Here is a 17271-nt window from a genome sequence, read left to right as displayed (position 1 = left end):
CGGGGCGCCGGACAGAGCGCCGGCCCAGCAGCGGTGCCAGCCCCGATCCCGCCCGGATCCCGCCCCGCCCCGAGGACGCGTGCGCGCAGGCCCCGCCCCTACGCCCGGCCCCGCCCCTCGCTCCCCCTCCTCTGTGGTTCCTGCCGAGCCGGCTGCGGCGGCGATAACCGGAGACCCCGAGCTGCGGCGTCAGGTGAGTCCGCGGCGGGCCCGGGGCCGGGGTGGGCGAGCTGCCGGGGACGGGCCGGGGGCGGCGGACGCGAGGGGCAGTGCGGGGTCCGAGGGTGCGGGCGCCTTCATCGAGGACCCCCATTAGCCACCCACCGCGTCCCCACCCGGGTCCCCGCCGCCCTCGGCCTTGGTGGGGCCGGCAGGCCGCGGACCGTTAGCTGGCTTGGGGTCCCCACCCTTAGACCCCGGGGTTCCAGGCAAGCTGCTTCGGGGGTGGGGTCGGTTCTGCCCAGAGAGGCTCGCGGGGCCCGTGATGAGGGATGGTCTGGGGCTGGCTCTGCAGCAGGGGGCGTCATGATCCTAGAGGATGCTGCCACCCTGAATCAATCGAGGAGGCTCTAAAGTTCTCCAGAACCAACTAGAACCCCTGGTGCCCCTCTAGGGATGCGAATGGCACAGGTGGTGGTTGGGTACCGCTATTGCTGGGTTCCCGGGGCCTGGACCCTGGCTGTTGGTCTGTGTCACCCGCTCTCCCACCCCAGGCGTGCCCTGTACTGTGCGGGTGCTGGCTCGGCCCTGGCCCTCAGCCTCCTGCGCGCATGGCCCTGCCGGCCCTCTGCTGCCCCCTGCGGCCCTGCGGGGAAAGCTGACCGTCCGGGCCTGGCTGACCCCCTCTCTGTGCAGTGGCTCAAGTGGACTTACCGGCCAGGTTCTTGGTGGGGCTCAAGGTCATTCCCCAGGCATTGGCCTGTGCTGAGGTGACTGACTCCAGCCCCAGGTGAGATGTCTGCTCTGCTGCAGGCCACATGCCCTGCCCATGGCCTGACCCCACTCCGGTTGTCAGCGCCCACCTAGCAGCAGAGTAGAAATGCACAGTATCCCCTCCAGACGGCAGGGCAGCCAGGGCTCCATGGGGCCCAAGAAGTCTCGGTTTACAATCCAGCCCTGTGACTGCCTTTGGGCACACTCACGCGCCGTAACTGCTCTTGTCACACTTGTCACACACAGACACAGGCCTAGTTCTGGATTGTGTGGTGGGACAGCAGGATGACTCACGGTAGCTTTAAGAACACTTTCTCAGACTCACACACTCACACAGAGGCACACAGGCCTTTGTGCTCCCGCAGGTGGCACCCGAGGCCCCAGTTGGGTGTGGGTGGAAAAGAGGTCCCTCGATCACTGGAGGTCACACCCGTGGATGATGGAGGGTGAGCGTGTACCCTGCCTGTGTGCGCTGGTGTGCCCAAAGCACACGATGGACACACGGATCCTGTGCTGAGACGTCTACACCAGGGACACCGTGGGTGTGCCGTGTGTCTCCTGGGTGCTCATCGCTCTCTCTCCCCAGCAGTCTGGCCTCCACTCTGCCTTCAGGGGTGCTTCATATAGTTCTTCCTGGCACCTCCCGGGATGTGACTCTGGGCCCCGTGGCCATCATGTCCCTCCTGGTCTCCTTCTACACCTTCCGTGACCCCCCCTGTGCTGTGCTGCTGGCCTTCCTGTGGGGCTGCATGCAGTTGGCCATGGGCTCCTGGGCTTGGGTGAGACTCTCTTCCTGCTGTAGTGGGGGCTGCAGCCTGAGGATGCCCCTGCCTTCAGCATTTCCTTCTTTGCATTCTAAGGGCTGTCTCTGTGTGTATGTGTGTGTGTGTGGGGGGGTGGTGGTGCCCTCAGCCCTACCCCATTCTGCTTAGAGGCCAGGACACTTGGAGAAGTGCCCAGGCCCTCAGACTCTAGCCTCCCTTTCCTGCTCTCCACACCAGCTCAAATGGCATATCACCCACCAGCCCTTAACCCCAATCCCACCCACACCCCATCTCCCAGCCCATGTCCACCCTTGTCCTCTGGGACCGGGCAGAGCTGGGACCAACTTGGTATTTCCTCTTGGCTGACCAGGATTCCTGCTGGACGTCATCTCCTGCCCTGTCAGTCATTAAAGGTTTCACCTCTACTGCTACTGTCACCATTGGCTTCGGGCAGATCCAGGTAGGCTCGCTAGTTGACACGGGGACACCTGCTGGGTAGAGGACCAAGGCCGGGTCCTGACATGTGCAGGCCAGTCAATGTCCTGCTGTTCCAGAGCTCGAAGCACACGGTGCTCGCATGGGTCCCCATGAATAAAACAACCCCTCGGGGAGGTGTTGGAGGTCAGATTCTACAACGGGTCATTTAGGGGACCCGTAATGACAGCCCCTGCTCTTTGCGGCGTTTTCCCCCAGTGTGCTTGGTTCCCTCAGAGTGGTTCTGTTCCGCTGCCTCTACTGCACATTCAGCCAGCAGCCTTCACAGGTCATGAGCATCCTGCCAAAATTTCCACCAGCAAATGATTCCCCCACGTTCACTTAGCTAGATGATTTCATTTTTGTGTTTTTTCCAATTCCTGTTGAATGTGTTTCAATGCCATGCTTCTTTATGTTTCTATTTAAACCTCAATAAAAAGCACTAGATCACGATCATCCGTCATCCAAGGCCATCACTGATTCTCCTTTCCCTGGCTTTGATGTTCCTGGGGGGCAGGAGCTGTTGTGCCCCCGACCGTGGCTGCCCAGCGCTGTGCTTGCTATGAAGTAGGTCAGAGCTCAGGTGGGTGTGCAGAAAAGACTCGAGCCACATTGTACTAATGAAGTTGTGGGGCTCTGGTGGCAGACTCAGGGCCACCCCCCCGCCTCGTGACTTGCTGTCCCCACCCAGGTCTTTCCAAGGCCTGGTTCCCACGGCCAAGCTCTGCTCCAGGCTGGCCCACGATGGTCTTCCTTGATGGCGGGCAGGGGGCAGATCAAGGCCAGGAGGAGACATGTGTGTGAGAATCAAGTTCTGACACGTCTTCCCTCTCTCTCTGTGCTGGGACTGGGGCCACACTCTCCCTGTGCTTATTTCTCACCACACCCCCAGCAGGCAGGTTTACCATCATCTCCATTTAGAGAGGAGGAAACCCCTTAGAAAGGTGGGGTGAGTGCAATTTCTATATAATGTGCACACACATGTCAGGGGAAGCTTGGCAAATGCGGTTTCATGGGATGGTCTGTCCTCTATTCTGGAACAACATCCTTCCTTTTTAGGGTCAAGACTGTTCCTTGATAGGATCATAATGCGGGTAGAGGCAGCTTCTGTATGCATTCGTACTTGGTGACCCTACATCCCCCAAATCATTGAACCTTGACTGTGTCAGGACAGCCATCTGAGAGCCCCTAGGCTGGGGTGGGTGGGGGTCCTCCTGACCTGCCAGGACAGAAGGGGAGGTGGAGGTTGGAGGTATCTCCTGGCTAAGCAGCCGAGACTTCTGTGGCACCAGCACCTCAGGCCCCTTGGCCCTGGTGGGCGGCGTGAGCCCAGGGGAGTGTATTGTGGTGCGTGATGGTTGTGTGAACTGAAGGGGACAAAGATTGGCATCAAGGACAGGTGCACACCTTTGTGACAAATCAGAATGTCTCTGTCTTTGTGTTTGATCGCTCGTGGAAGGTACTTTAAAGCCTGATGGATTTTAATAGACATGCCCTGCAACATCACTGCAAAGTACTGAATTCTCATGATCCTTCGTCACTCTGCCCGCTGGTCGTGCTGACCCACATTTATGTCTGTTATCTTATATAGAGTTAGGATTAGACTCAGAGTCGACAAAGAGCGTGTTAAAAACACTCTTGGATTCTTTTCAGTTGTATCCTTAAGGCATCTGTCACTTCTGGAATCCACTCCAACCACGAGGAGGAGAGTCCCTCCAACGCCTATGATATGGAATCGTCAGAAAATTTTAGTTTTAAAACTGGGAATCTGGAAGGTTCAGTTCTTCATGATTGCACAGTAATTATTTATTAATATTTTGTTTTTTCACAAACTGATGCTTTTGAAAGAGATATTGTTATTGGGCTGTTTGACTTCTGAGGTCATCTTTAGGCGTGGAGCAGTAATAAATGTGGGTCCACTTTCACAGTCAGGGTGCAGATCCGTGTGACCCAAACTCTCACACTTCTTTCCATTTGATGACATCTCTGTGTTCCCCTCCCCCTGAGTGATGATGATTCTTTCCTGACACTTGGGAATATGTTTTTTTTTTAAACTTAGGTTCCTTTTAAAAAAAATTAAAACATGGAAATCCTCATGAATATTTCAGCATGTCCTGGTACCTTGAACGTTAATGAATAGAATTCCTCTGGGTTTCATTGCCCTAGTTCGGGTCCTTTCAAGTGAGTGAACAAGATTCCATGCTCCCTTCTGGGGGTTACTGTCTATGTTGACGATGCACAGCACAGTCTTTTATTCATCGTAACAGCTTTAGTAAGATATGGTTCACAAACAATACACGTCACGCTTGAAGGTGTGCAATTCAGCGTTTTTTAGTACATTCACAGAATTGTGCAACATCACAAAATTGACTCTGGAAGCTTTCCCTCATCCCTCCCAAAGGAACACCTTCCCCATTAGGAGAGAGTCCCATTTCCCCTAACCCCTCAGGCCTAGACAAACAAATTCACTTTCTATTTCAATGGATTGGCCCATTTTGAACATTTCATATAAACAGAATCATAGAATGTGTGACCTTCTGTGTCTGGCTTCTTTCACTCAGCCCAGTGGTTTCAGGGTCGATCCATGTTGTGGCATGTTGATTGATTGCTGAATAATATCCCATTGTGTGGCTGTAGCAGCGTATTTCTCCATTCCTCAGTTGACGGCCATTTGGGTTGTGTCCACTTTTCAGCTGTTATGACTATTGCTGCTGTGAACATACCTGTACAAGTTTTTGCATGGACATCTGCTTTCATTTCTTTTGGTGTGTACCTGGGAGTGGAATTTTGGGTCCTATGGTAACTCTCTGTTTCACTATTTGGGTACCTGGAAGAATTTTTTCCAAAGTGCCTGCACCATTTTACATTCCTCCCAGCAGTGTGTGAGGGTTGCACTTTCTCCACATCCTCACCAACACTTACTGTCTTTCTGATTCTAGCCATCCCATGGGTGTGAAATGATATGTCACTGTGGTTTTGAGTGGTATTTCCCTGATGGCTAATGATGCTGGACATCTTTTCATGTGTTTACTGGCTATTTGTATATCTTCCTGGGAGAAATATCTGCTCAGCTCATTGGCCCACTTTTAAATTGGGTTGTCTTTTTATAACTGAGTTGCCACAGTCCTTTATATATTCTAGGTATGTTTCTTATCAGGTATAGAGTTACAAATTTTTCTCTATGTTGTGGATTGTCTTTTCACATTCTTAATGGTGTCCTTTGAATCCCAAAAGTTTTGCATTTTGGTGATGTCTAATTTATGCACAATAGAGTCTTACTAGTTGAAAATGATTTAAACATTAACTCATATTCTCATCAATATCTTGGTTATATAAGTTAACAGCCAGCTGTGAAAGGGTCAGGGAAAGAATCGAATTAGTTCATTTCAAGATTTGCTAGAGATCCGGCAGAACTCATCAGGAAAGATATCAAATATCAAATATTTCTTTATAATCTGTTTAGTGTTCATGGGATCAGTATTTATAGCCCCTCTCTCATTTCTGATATTAGTAATTTGTGTTTCTCTCTTTTTTTCTCAGTCAGCCTGGCTAGAGGTTTACCCATTTTTTAAATCTTTTTTAAGAACTGGTTTTGCTTTTATCAGTTTCTCTATTGATTTCCCATTTTCAGTGTCATTAATTTCTGCTGTAGTTTTTATTATTTCCTTTCTTCTGTTTACTTTAGGATTCCTTTGTTCTTCTTTCTCTAGCTTGTTGTTTCAGCTCTTTCTTTTTCTCTAATCTGTGCATTCACTGCTGTAAATTTCCCTCTGGGTCCTGCTTTCACTGCATTCCACACTCTTTGATAAGTTTTATATTCATTTTCATTTAGTGAAAAATATTTGCAATTTCTCTTGAGACCCCTTTTTTTGATCCATGTGTTGTTTAATCTACAAATATTTTGGAATTTTCCAGCTATCTTTCCATTTTTGTTTCAAATTTTAAAGTCCTTTTTGGTCTGAGAACTTACTGTATATGATTTCTTTTGTTTTAAATTTGTTGCAGTGTGATTTTTTCTTACCTGGAACGTGTCCTATCTGGCGAATGTTTCATGTGAGCTTTTGAAGCCTGGACATTCTGCTTTTGCTGGGTGTGGTGTTTGATAAATGTTTATCAGATCCAGTTGATGGATGACACCGTTCAGTTCATCCTTCCTCATGTCCCACCTCCCGCTTCCGTCAGTTACTGACAGAGCAGTGCTTAGTGCTGTGGGGGTGGATTTGTCCATTTCTGTGTCCATCCACTGTGACAGTGGATTTGTCTATCTCTCCTTGCAGTTTTATCGGTTTTTTTCTCACATACTTTGATGTTCTGTTGGTAGAGGCATGTATGTTAAGGACTGTTACGTCTTCTTGTAGAATTGACCCCTTTAACATATGGAATGCCTCTCTTTGTCCCTGAGAATTTTTCTTGTTCTGAAATCTGCTTTCTGAAATTAATACAGCTCATCTGGTTTTCTTTGGATGTGTGTTAGCCTGACTTATCTTGTTCTGTCCATTTACTTCTAACCTAGCTGTGTCTTTATAATTAAAGTGGGTTTCTCATTGACAGCATGTAGTTTGTTCTTATTTTCTTAATGTCAGCTGATGAAATCTGTCTCTTACTGGCAGTATTTAGACCATTGCTACTTAAAGTGATTATTGATATAGTTGGATTAATATCCACCATATTTGTAACTGTCTCTATCTGTTGCTTTTGATCTTTCCTTTTTTTTTTTTTTTTGAGGAAGATTAGCCCTGAGCTAACATCTGCTGCCAATCCTCCTCTTTTTGCTGAGGAAGACTGGCCCTGAGCTAACATCCGTTCCCATCTTCCTCTACTTTACACGTGGGATGCCTGTCACAGCATAGCTTGCAAAGCGGTGCCACGTCCGCACCCGGGATCCGAACCAGCGAACCCCGAAGCAGAACGTTCGAACTTAAGCGCTGCGCCACCAGCCAGCCCCTGATCTTTCTTTTTTTGTCTTGTACTTTTTAAATTATTTTTTGCCTTCTCTGCTTTTAATTGAGCATTTTATATGATTCTATTTTTTTCTTTTCTTTCAGCGTATCAATTATACTTCTTTTGAAGTTTTTAAATGGCTTCCATAGAGCTTACAATATAAATTTACAACTAACCTCGGTTCACTTTGCAATGACACTGTGTTTCTTCATGGTTAGTGCAGGTCCCTTATGACAGAGTCTTCCCAATTCCTCCTACACGTCACTTATTCATGAACTGTTATCACCCAATGTATTTTTAGTTGTTATTTTGAACAGAATGAATCCGTTAGATCAGTTCAGAATAAGAAAAAGAAAAACCGAACACCTTTATTTTACCTTCGATTATTCCTTCTCTAAGTTCTATACGTCCATTAGCTTAGTTTTTCCTCTGGGTTGGGAAAACCCAGCCCTGATCCCATTTCCGGGAGAGGTGGGAAACCCCGTCTTAGACTGGCTAGGTTTTTGCATTTTAACACCATTCTGGAAGCGTGTTCTAATGGTGGGACAACTGATGCTGCCAAGAGCATTTCCGGGAGGGCACGGGGCCGCCGGCTGCCCTGAAGGTGTCCCACGGAGGGATGTGCTCTCTGCTGGACTGGGGGTCCCCTGCCCCCTCGGCCCCAGCCTGCCCCGTCCAGCCCTGCCTCGATCCCCCAAGGGAAGGAGACAGACCTGAACCCACTGCCCGTGCACCTGAGTTGAATCCGCGTCTGAACGTCCCTCCGCCTCCAGGACCCATGCAGGACGCCCAGCGGCCACTGCCGCCTCCTCCCCTTCCTGCTGGTCGTTCTCCCCAGACCTCTCGCAGGGACCCCTCGTGGTTACACCCATTTCGCAGTCACGGGCACTGGGGCTGGGACTGAGCCCGGGGCACCTAGAGCTCAGCGGGGGGCATGTGGGCGGACCCTCCGGCTGCGTGGACCAATCGTATGTGGCGGACAGTGAACAGGCGCCGCCGCAGCCAGGAGAGACGCGCTCCTGGCGGAGGTCGCCCAGCAACCCCGTGTTGCTGGTTGCTGTGGAAACCGGCCCTGACCTGCTCAGACCTTGAGCCTGCTCCCGGAGGATGCAGAAGGGCACGTGCCACGGGCCAGGCGCAGGGCTGGGCGCCTTGATGGGGCCTGTTTCCGCTGCCGTCCGTGTGGGTCCCGCATCGTCCCCCTCCGCGGACTGGGGAACGTGCCTGACTCCACAGCTGTGCTTTAGTCCCTGCGCTTGGAGGGTGGGCCAGCTCTACCGGGCATCGCACAGGAGGGCCTGGGGGACCTTGCAGGGCCAGCCACCCTCCTCTCTGGAGCCAGAGTCAGGCTGTCACTCTGTGGGTCCCAGGTCTCTCTCACGCTCTGGTGTCGCATGTGCAGCTTCCTCCACCAGGAACGTTCCTCCCCAGCGTTGCTTGTGGAACTTCAGAATCTGCAAGTGTCAGCTCAGAGGTCCCTACTTCCTGAAGCTTTCCTTAGGCCCTCCTCTGGGCTCCTACCACCCTCTCAAAGTACCTACAACACTGTCATTCCCTGTGTCCCCAAGGAAGTGAGGCCAAAGGGCAGGGGAGAGGGGCCGCTCCTCTCTGTGCCTCTGGGCCCAGTAGAGGGAGTCTGGAGGGGAAGGGAGGCCCAGGGCAGCTGGGGGTTGGGGCTGCGCCCAGGGCTGGGGTGGGCTGGCTCCTGCCCTGAGTGGAAGTGTCCCTTTAGCAGCTGCTGGCCTGGCCTGGCCTGGGCACCTGCTGTACCTCCTGTTGAGCTGGGGCTGCAGCTGCTGTGCTGACTCCTGGCCCATGGCAGCCAGCAGGAGCTGAGAGCATGGGCTCCCCAGAGGCCGGGACAGGCTGGGGGCTTCCGGATTACAGAACTGAGAAGCGTGTGATGACCAGGACTGGCAGCTGGGCGCCCTGCAGAGGTGGCTGCAGCTGGGGGTCACGGCCTATGTGGTGGGGTGAGAGAATGGCGCCCGGGCAGGTTGGCTGCAGGGACCGTGACTGGTCCTGCTGGACTGAGGGTTGGGGGTCAGACTCTTCAGGGGCCGGGCTGGTGGTGGCGGAGGGGGCAGGTTGGGACAGGCTAGGGGAAGAAGGAAGGATCTCCGTCTGTCTAGAGGCCAACAGGGACAAGAGCAAGCCGTGTGCTTGCGTCCTCCTCTGCGCCCACCTGCCTCCTTTCCTGGGCCTTGTCCCAAGTTATGTGTTTGGCTCTGGGCACAGAGCAGGATGGGTCTCACCACAGCCCAGGAGGCCCCGGGAGGGGCAGGAGTTAGTCCCTGCCACCTGTGAGAGCTGGAGCCCTAAGGCCCCCGAGAAAGACCACCACTTGTGGCTGGGTCAGAGGACCCTTTAAGGAGGAGCTGGCTATGGTCGTAGCAGGGGGCGGGTGAAGGCCAGTGAAGGAGGTGGTGGCAGGCACCTCAGTCTGAGAGCATGGGCTCTCCGATGCGTGGCCGGGACTTCTGGCCTGTGCAGGGTGTCTGGGGTGGCAAATGAGGCTGCAGAAGAGGCGGGGGCCCTGGACACTGTGCTGGGAGCCTACAGGGTGTGTAGGGACCTAGTGGGTAGGGCCCAGCTCAGCCACTGCTCACCATGTGCTGGGGACACACCACACTGCCCATCGCCTCACCCCAGGTGGGCCTTCCTCACCAAAAACGGCTACCGGGAGCAGGACCTGGACCCCCAGGTTTCCATCATCTCCAAACTCAAAGGGGTTTCCTAGACCCAGAGGAAGGAGCTGGGGAACCGGCTGTGGGAGGTGGCCGACTTCATGAAGCCACCACAGATGGTACCTTGGTGCTGCTGCCAGGCGCTGCCACCTCTAATCTCCCCTATGCAGCGAGTGTGTGCAGGGGGACATGTGATGACAGAGGGAGTATGGGCACTGTTACAGGGTCGGGCTCAGGAATGGCCTGACAGAGGAGTGGCCCTGGACAGGGTTCTCAGGGGTGTGTAAGACGTCTCCAGGAGGGCAAAGGGGCGGGTCGGGAAGCCAGGCCAGAGGTACTGCATTACGCAGGTGCATCCGGGAGAGTAAAGGGTCTTGGCACTCAAGGCTTGAGCTTGAGGGAGGGCTGGAGGGGCCTGGGGGCCAGGGCCTGGGGCTCCTGAATGCTCCCCTCCCTGACCTGCGCCCTGTGGTCTGGCTCCTCCTCTGTGCCTCCAATGCTGCATTTCCAGCCCCTTCTCCCTCCACCCACATCCTCTACAGCCCTAGGGTCCACCTCTGTTCTGCTGATGCCCAAACTGTAGCCCAGTGACCACCTGCCCACGGCATGACTGCCTCCTGAAGCACTCCCACCACGTCCAAAGGGAAACCTCCTTCTCCCAGTGTGGTCTCTTTTCACCCAATGAGGCCATGACATCTCCCAGTGCCAGAGCTGGACCTGGCTCGACACCTCCGTGTCCCTCCCTCCTGTCCGTTCCGTCTCCTGACTGTTTTCTGTGCTGCCCACGCTGTCCCTGTGGTCTTCTTGTGGGCCCCCTGGTGTGCTCCATGCAGCAGCCAGGCTGAGCTTTCACAGGTGACGCCATCAGAGCCTGCCAGCCCTTGCTTGCCACCCTTGGAAGGCTCCCTTTCCCTGATGGTGGCCACCAAGTCCCCGCAGATCCTGACCGCTGCCACCCCTGTGCCCTCTGCCCAGCCCTCCCCCTGCTTCCTGGGTGTGCATCCCCCAAAATGTAAAGAGCTGTCATGGGCAGCACACGGTGCCAGCTCCTCTTCTGCACAGCCACCCTGCCTCTGTCCCAGGCAGAGCTCACCACCTGCTCCCCTGGCCCCCCGCCATGGTGCAATGAAGGGACCCCTCCCCACTAGCCTTGGTGGGCGCCTGGCACAGTGTAGCTCTGTATCTTCAGTGCCGTGAAGCAGGAGGCTCTTGGAACGTCTGGTTGAGTGAATGAGGATGAATACAAGAAAAAACTTGTCCCAAAGAGGTGGACAGGAGCTCAGAAATGGCCAGAAACCCAGCCCGCCTCCTGTCTCTGCCTCAATTTCCCTCACTGGAGGCATTTTCCTGGGGTACAGGGTTGATGACTTGATGGGGCAGGACCCCTTCCCTCACAAACCCAGCTGCCAGCTTCTGTCCTCTCCCATCGAGGGAGCCGAGCAGGGGCCAACCCTGACCCCTGCCTTCCGGGGGGAGAACGTGTTCTTCTCAGAGCCCAGTCTCCTTGTGACACCAGAACAAGTTCAGGGCAGATGCCCAGAGGCAAGGCTCCCTGGGAGCCTCCCAGTGGGTCCCTGGTTCCTCCACCAGCCCTGGGTCACCAGCCATGTGCCCCCTCCTCCTTCCCAGGTGACTGAGGGCTCAGCATGTGCTGCTGTAGCCCAGGTACTGAGCTGAAGCCTTCTCGTGAATCATTTCATTTAGTCTCACAAACACCCTGCCCAGCAGGAAGTACTGCAGGCCCCATTGAAGAGGAGAAGACTGGGGCTCAGCCACGCTGAGTCACTTCCCCGAGGCCTCCAGCCTGTGGGTGATGGGACTGCCCCCTGAGCAGTCTGCTTCTGGAAACTGTCACTGTTGTTCTGTGAGGTTCCCCAGTTGTGGATTTTGTCTGAACACTGGGGACCTGGGACGTAGCCCGGGAAGCCTACCTCCATGGTGACATCTTTCTTTAATTGAGTCCAACACTGAATCGCTGGCTGGGCTGGAGGGTAACTGTGTGGGTCCCTATCCCCTGAGTCCTGGTCGTTGGTCCCACCACAGTTGCTGGGGTGCCACACGTCCTGGATGGCGCTGTCCACAAATGAGGTGAGGCACGTGCACAAAGGATGTGCTGGCGTTCAGCAAACACACACGATGTCCCTCCTTTTCTAAATGCTCAGAAGACTACTAGTTAATGTTAAGTTTGTGGACTGTCCTGAAATTGTGCTGGGGCCACAGTTCTGTGTTTTCTGGAATCTGTGATTCCTCTTTGCTCATGCCCTGGCTTCTCGCCCTTCCCTTGAAACTGCTGGGGCTGTGAAGTAGTTCATCAGCTCTGACAAGCAGGCTTCCTGAGTTCCTAAATAGCAGAGTTCCTGCCAGCTCCTCTCAGGGGTCCTGGTCATCTGGTCCCTCCCAGCACATGCACTGTGTCCTTGTGGTGCCACAGCCTCCAGCAAACACCTGTCGAGCCTCCCCCCAGACCAGGCTTGCAAAACCACCCTCCCCACCTCAGGGAGCTCCTGCACAGACAGCCCAGCCAGGCGGAGGGCCTGCGATGGGGACAGAAGCTGCAGCTGGCAGACCCAGGGAGGCTTGTCAGCAAACTTGGGGCCTCAGGAAGGCTTTCCCGCAGGGTGTGAGGCTGGAGCCGGATGTTGAGGATGTGCAGGCAGAGGGGGCTGTGTGGGCAAAGGCTGCGAGCAGTGCGAGATGAGTCACCTCCAGGGCTCCTGGCACTGAGTGGGGTTGTCCCTAGATTGGGACTGGGCCAGGGAAGGGGTAGCCGAAGGTCACAGAGGCCCTGTGAGCCCCTCTGAGGAGCTGAAGTGGATCCAGCAGCAGCGGAGCCACAGATGGGCTCCGGGGAGGGGCGCTCAGTCGTCTGTGCATTGGGATGGACCACGCGGGCTGCGGGAAGGTGGTGGACGAGGGCAGAGGTGGGACCCGCGGTGGTCACCGTGGAGTCTGCTCAGAGAAGGTGGTGGTCTAGCAGGGTGGAGAGGAGGAGCAGACTCAGGACATAGGTAGGGACAGTGGGGCAGAGCAGGAGGCCCCATGCTGTCCTCTGTCCACTTCTCACAGTCTCAACCCCCACAAAGTCCCACTGTCTCATTTGGCTTAGAGTCCCCAGCCCTTCCTGCCACCCTGGTGTTGTATTCCCTGGGGCCCTGGACAGCGGCGTCCACCCTCCATCTGGCAGAATCATGTCTGTGCAAGTGCCTGACACTTGAAGGTGCTCCCTATCTGAGGTGTGGGACTCCCAGAGAGCTCGCCTCCATCCCCTCCTGGCTGATGCTAAGAACTCTGTGACCATGGGCAGGCACTACTGTCCCACTTTTACAGCAGAACAAGCTGGGAAGGGACTAGCCTGTGGTCCCTTGGCCAGTGTGTGGGGTGCTACTTCCCTACAGGACCTCTAAGGACGGCCCTGCCCTTTGCCACTCCCAGCACCTCCACCCTGGCATGAACTCACCCTCCCAGAGTCCCGCCACCTTCCCTGTCATCTGAGTTGGACTAGAGGAGCTGGGCCTGGGGGCTCACTTCTGACTCCACCGGGGAGACAACTATCAGGAGAGGAGTCTCGTCTACTTTGGGATACAACACTGCACCCCTATCTGGCCAGGGGCTGCTTTTCTTCCCTTCTCTGACCACCTCCTTTTATTTGCACCCTCCAGCTTTCCCATGTGCCCCAAACTCAGGGAACCCTGGGGGCTAAGCAGGGGTGAGGCATGTCCCTGTGGCCTGCAGGGCTGGGTCACGAAGTGGAGACACCTCCTGGGCCTGGACACCTCTGCTCTCTCACCACCTCAGCACCCTCCATCCACTGGGGACCTGCTGGGCTGACGGGGACTGTCCTGAAGGGGAGACAGGGACGCACAGCCACATAACTGAGGGCCCTGTCTTCCGGCACCTCCACTGGAATGTGGGTTCAGGGGACTGTGCTGGGACCCCAGGTGGCTCCAGTGTGCAGGCCTGGTGGTGCCTCTGAGTCTCTTCTTTCTGCCGACAGCCCCCTGCCACTCCCTTCCCAGGCCCTGTGGAGATTGGAGGGCCTGGAATTTGTCTTGTGTTTTCAAGGCATAAAAACGGGCCAGTGTGTGGTGTTCAATGGGACCCACAGGACCTGTGAGATCCGAGGCTGGTGCCCCGGGGAGAGCAACACTGTGCTGGTGTAAGTGTCCCCGACACCCAAGGAAGGGTCCCAGGAGCAGCAGAGCCTACCCCTTACCTCCCCCCACCTGCAGGAAGCCCCCGCTGGTTCAGGCTGACAACTTCATGCTGTTCCTCAAAAACACGGTCACCTTCAGCAAGTTCAACCTCTCCAAGTAAGCATGGCTGGTCCTGACTGGCCCCAGACCCTCCTTGTTCCCTGCTGGGCCTGACCTCTGGCCCACCTATCTCAGGTCCAATGTCTTGGAGACCTGGACACCACCTATTTCAAGTGCTGCCGTTATGACCCACGCTTCAGCCCTTCCTGCCCTGTGCTCCACATCAGGGACCTTATGGCCGCAGCTGGAGGGGTCTTGAGGACCTGGCATTGCTGCCGGGTCTCTAGGAGGCAGAGTTTTAGGAGGGCTTGGGGAGAGAGAGTGCCCTGGGCCCGCGTGCTGGTGGAACAGTGATGCACTGTGTGTAGGGCGGTGCTGTGAGCATCCCCGGCCTCTGGGATTGTGACCTGGACGCTGGGGGCTCTGACTGCTGGTCCCCCGACTCCTTCCAGCTGCAGGAGAGGAGCTACAACTTCAGGTGCGGCCCCACTGCCCGCCTGCTGCTCCTCAGCCAAGTCCTCCCCCACCTGTCCTCTTGTGGCGGCCGGGACAGACCACACCCTGGCCCGTCCCTCTGGACAGTCTGCTGTGTGTGTGAGGGGCCCCAGGGCAGGAGGGGTGCTCTCAGCTCCAGGTCCCCAGCACAGGCTCTGTCCAGCCTCCCTCCTGAGCCCTTTGGCCTCCACCCCACCTGTCCCCGTACCCCTCCTGCAGCTGGGACCCCTACCCCAGCCCCTCCTGCACTCCACCCTCCTCCAGCATCTCCCTCCCCGCCACAGGGGGCTTTATTTTTTACTTTTCCATTAAGGTTTTATCCAAAAAACTACAAAATCTATAGAAAACTTCAAAGATTAGTACCGTGAAAACCCATATAGCCTTCATCTAGGTTCACCAGGGCTGTTTTTGTTTTTCCCCCAACATTTTGCCCCATTTGCTTTCTCTCTCCCTCTCTGGAGTGACCCGGATGTATTTAGATAGATGTCACATGAAATCATTGGAAAGTAAGTGGCAGATATTCAGACACTGACCGCTCTCAATGCTGTCCTGAGAATGAGGACTGTCCCCAGGTGACTGCTGTCCTCTTGTCACACTCAAGAAATCTAACATTGGCAGATAAATCGAACATTTAAATTTCCCCAGCTGTGCCAATAATAGTCCTAGATCTTTCTATTTTCAGACCCAGGATGCACTCCAGGATCTTGCGTTGCAGGTAATGTCATGTCTGAGTCTCCTAAGCAGACGTCCCCCATCCTTCTGCCACTGCATGTCACCTCGTAACTCTAACACATACATGTACGCAGCCACCAGGCCGGGAGGTGACGCCCCTTGACACTGCTCGCTGAGCTCGGCCTGGCCTGGCTTCACTGGCCTCCCCAGCTCTTCACAACCATGTGGGGCTGGAACTGCCCACGCCCTGCCCCCTCCCCTCTGTGCTCTCCCCGCCCTACGTCTCTGCCTCGAACTCCTTCCTGACCCCTGGAAAACCAGCCTGACAGTCTCCCGGCAGGAAGCCCCTGGTTCCCGGGGGAGTGAGTCCCCTCTCTGGACCCCACAGCCCAGGCCTGACCCCACTCCCCTACCCCCACTTCCCATGTCTGTTTAGGGACCCTTCTGTCCCCATCCCCTCAGCAGGCAGGGAGCTTCTGAGAGGCAGGTCCCAGCTTGCGTGTCCCCTGTGTCCTCAGCAAAGACACAGGGCTGTGACCCGGGACTAGGCTGGGGGTGGATGGAGTCAATGGATGAGTAAGATGAGGCCTGTGAGGGCCGGGCCAGCCCAGGAGTGGGCAGAGCAGGCCAGTAGACTCTCCTGCCCCCAGGACAGCCACTCACTGAGGGAGGCCTCAGGCGTGGAGGCCCGGAGTCTGCTCCAGCTCTGTGGGATCCCCTTCGACATCCTCCTCACTGGGGAGGGAGGGACCAGGCCAGGGTGCATGTGGGCAGACAGGGCAGACGGGTGGTAGGCAGCAACAGCCACAGCCAGAGTGGCTCAGCCCAGGCCTCTCAGGCAGGGAAGTGTGGTTCTGTGTAGCCAGATTCCAAGGCAGAGGAGAAAGCAGCCTGACAAGAGGAGCTGTCTCAGCTACTCTGGTGCTGGGGTCCTAGGGCATGTCCCCTCCCAGCTCCAGGCCTCATCCATGGAATGAGTGCAGTGGGCAGATGATCTGACCCCCTGGGACCCCATGCAAGGGCACAGGCACCTCTTGGGCCCATAACCACTCAGCTTGTGAGTGCCAGCCCCTTCCTGGTGGAGCCCTTGGGCTGTGGGGGGCTGGGATGGAGAAGAAGGTGGATAGGCTGAGTTGGTGGGCATTGGGATCCTTTAGGACCTTCTGTCTGTCTCCTTGGTGACCCCCAGCCCAACACCCTGCTCACTGGGCTTCAGGGAGCCATAGGGTGGGGAGGCTGTATATCTGGACACATATGTCACTGCTGCCCAAGGTCACACCTGAGAACATGTCTGGCCAGCTCCCCACCCCAGCCTGAGGCAACTGCACGAGGACCATGCTCTGATCAAGACCCCAGGTGCAGCCCAGGGGCTGGAGAGAATGTTCTTAACAGAGCACATGGAAGCCCCAGCAGGCTGGCCTGGTTCTGGCTCTGGAAACCTCCTAGGGGCCTGAGTCCTGCCTGCTGGAGAATTTCCCCATGTCCCCGGGCCCGTAGTCAGGAGGGGAGGGATGGGGGCTGCAGGAGTCCAGCCCTCTCTTGGTCCCAAGGAGGGGCAGAGATTTGGGGGTACCCAGCCCAGGGAGACAAAGGGCTGCCTTCTCATGGGTCCCTGGTGTCCAGGTCATGCTCCAGCTTGCTGGTGGAGTGACATGGGCCAGGTGGTGGAGGCCCAGGGCTGGGGCTCAGGCTGAGCAGCATCTGGAATCATCTGGAACCTGGAGCCCCAGCCAAGCCTTGGGTTCCCCGCTGCCTCTCAATCCCCAGAGCAGTGTCTATGGGAGGCAGGGTCAGAAGGGTTGGGGTGAGAGTTCACGGCCCTGAGGCCTGGTTATTGGAGCGAGATCACGTGTACCTGGCTGTCTTTGCGGCCCAGAGAAGGCTGATGTCAAGGCTGCAGAGAGTCAAGGAGTAAAGCTGCCAGAGCCAGCAGCTTCCTGTGTGGTCCTCACAGGCAGGATCAAGGAGTCGGAGGCATCTATGGTAGATGTAACATGGCCTTCAAGAGACCAGTGGGAGTGCAGGGTGGGCCTGGGGACCCTGAGGATGGGG

The 17271-nt window shown here is 55.7% G+C and overlaps 1 pseudogene; it reads left to right on the top strand.

Annotated features, from left to right (window-relative positions):
* Positions 1 to 615: 615 nt before the first annotated feature.
* On the top strand, positions 616 to 15545 carry LOC123288239 (P2X purinoceptor 6-like; annotated as a pseudogene).
* Positions 15546 to 17271: the final 1726 nt, after the last annotated feature.

This window comes from Equus asinus, chromosome 8 (assembly GCF_041296235.1).
Source record: "Equus asinus isolate D_3611 breed Donkey chromosome 8, EquAss-T2T_v2, whole genome shotgun sequence".
NCBI lineage: Eukaryota > Metazoa > Chordata > Mammalia > Perissodactyla > Equidae > Equus > Equus asinus.
This window is presented reverse-complemented; position numbering and strand designations above follow the sequence as displayed.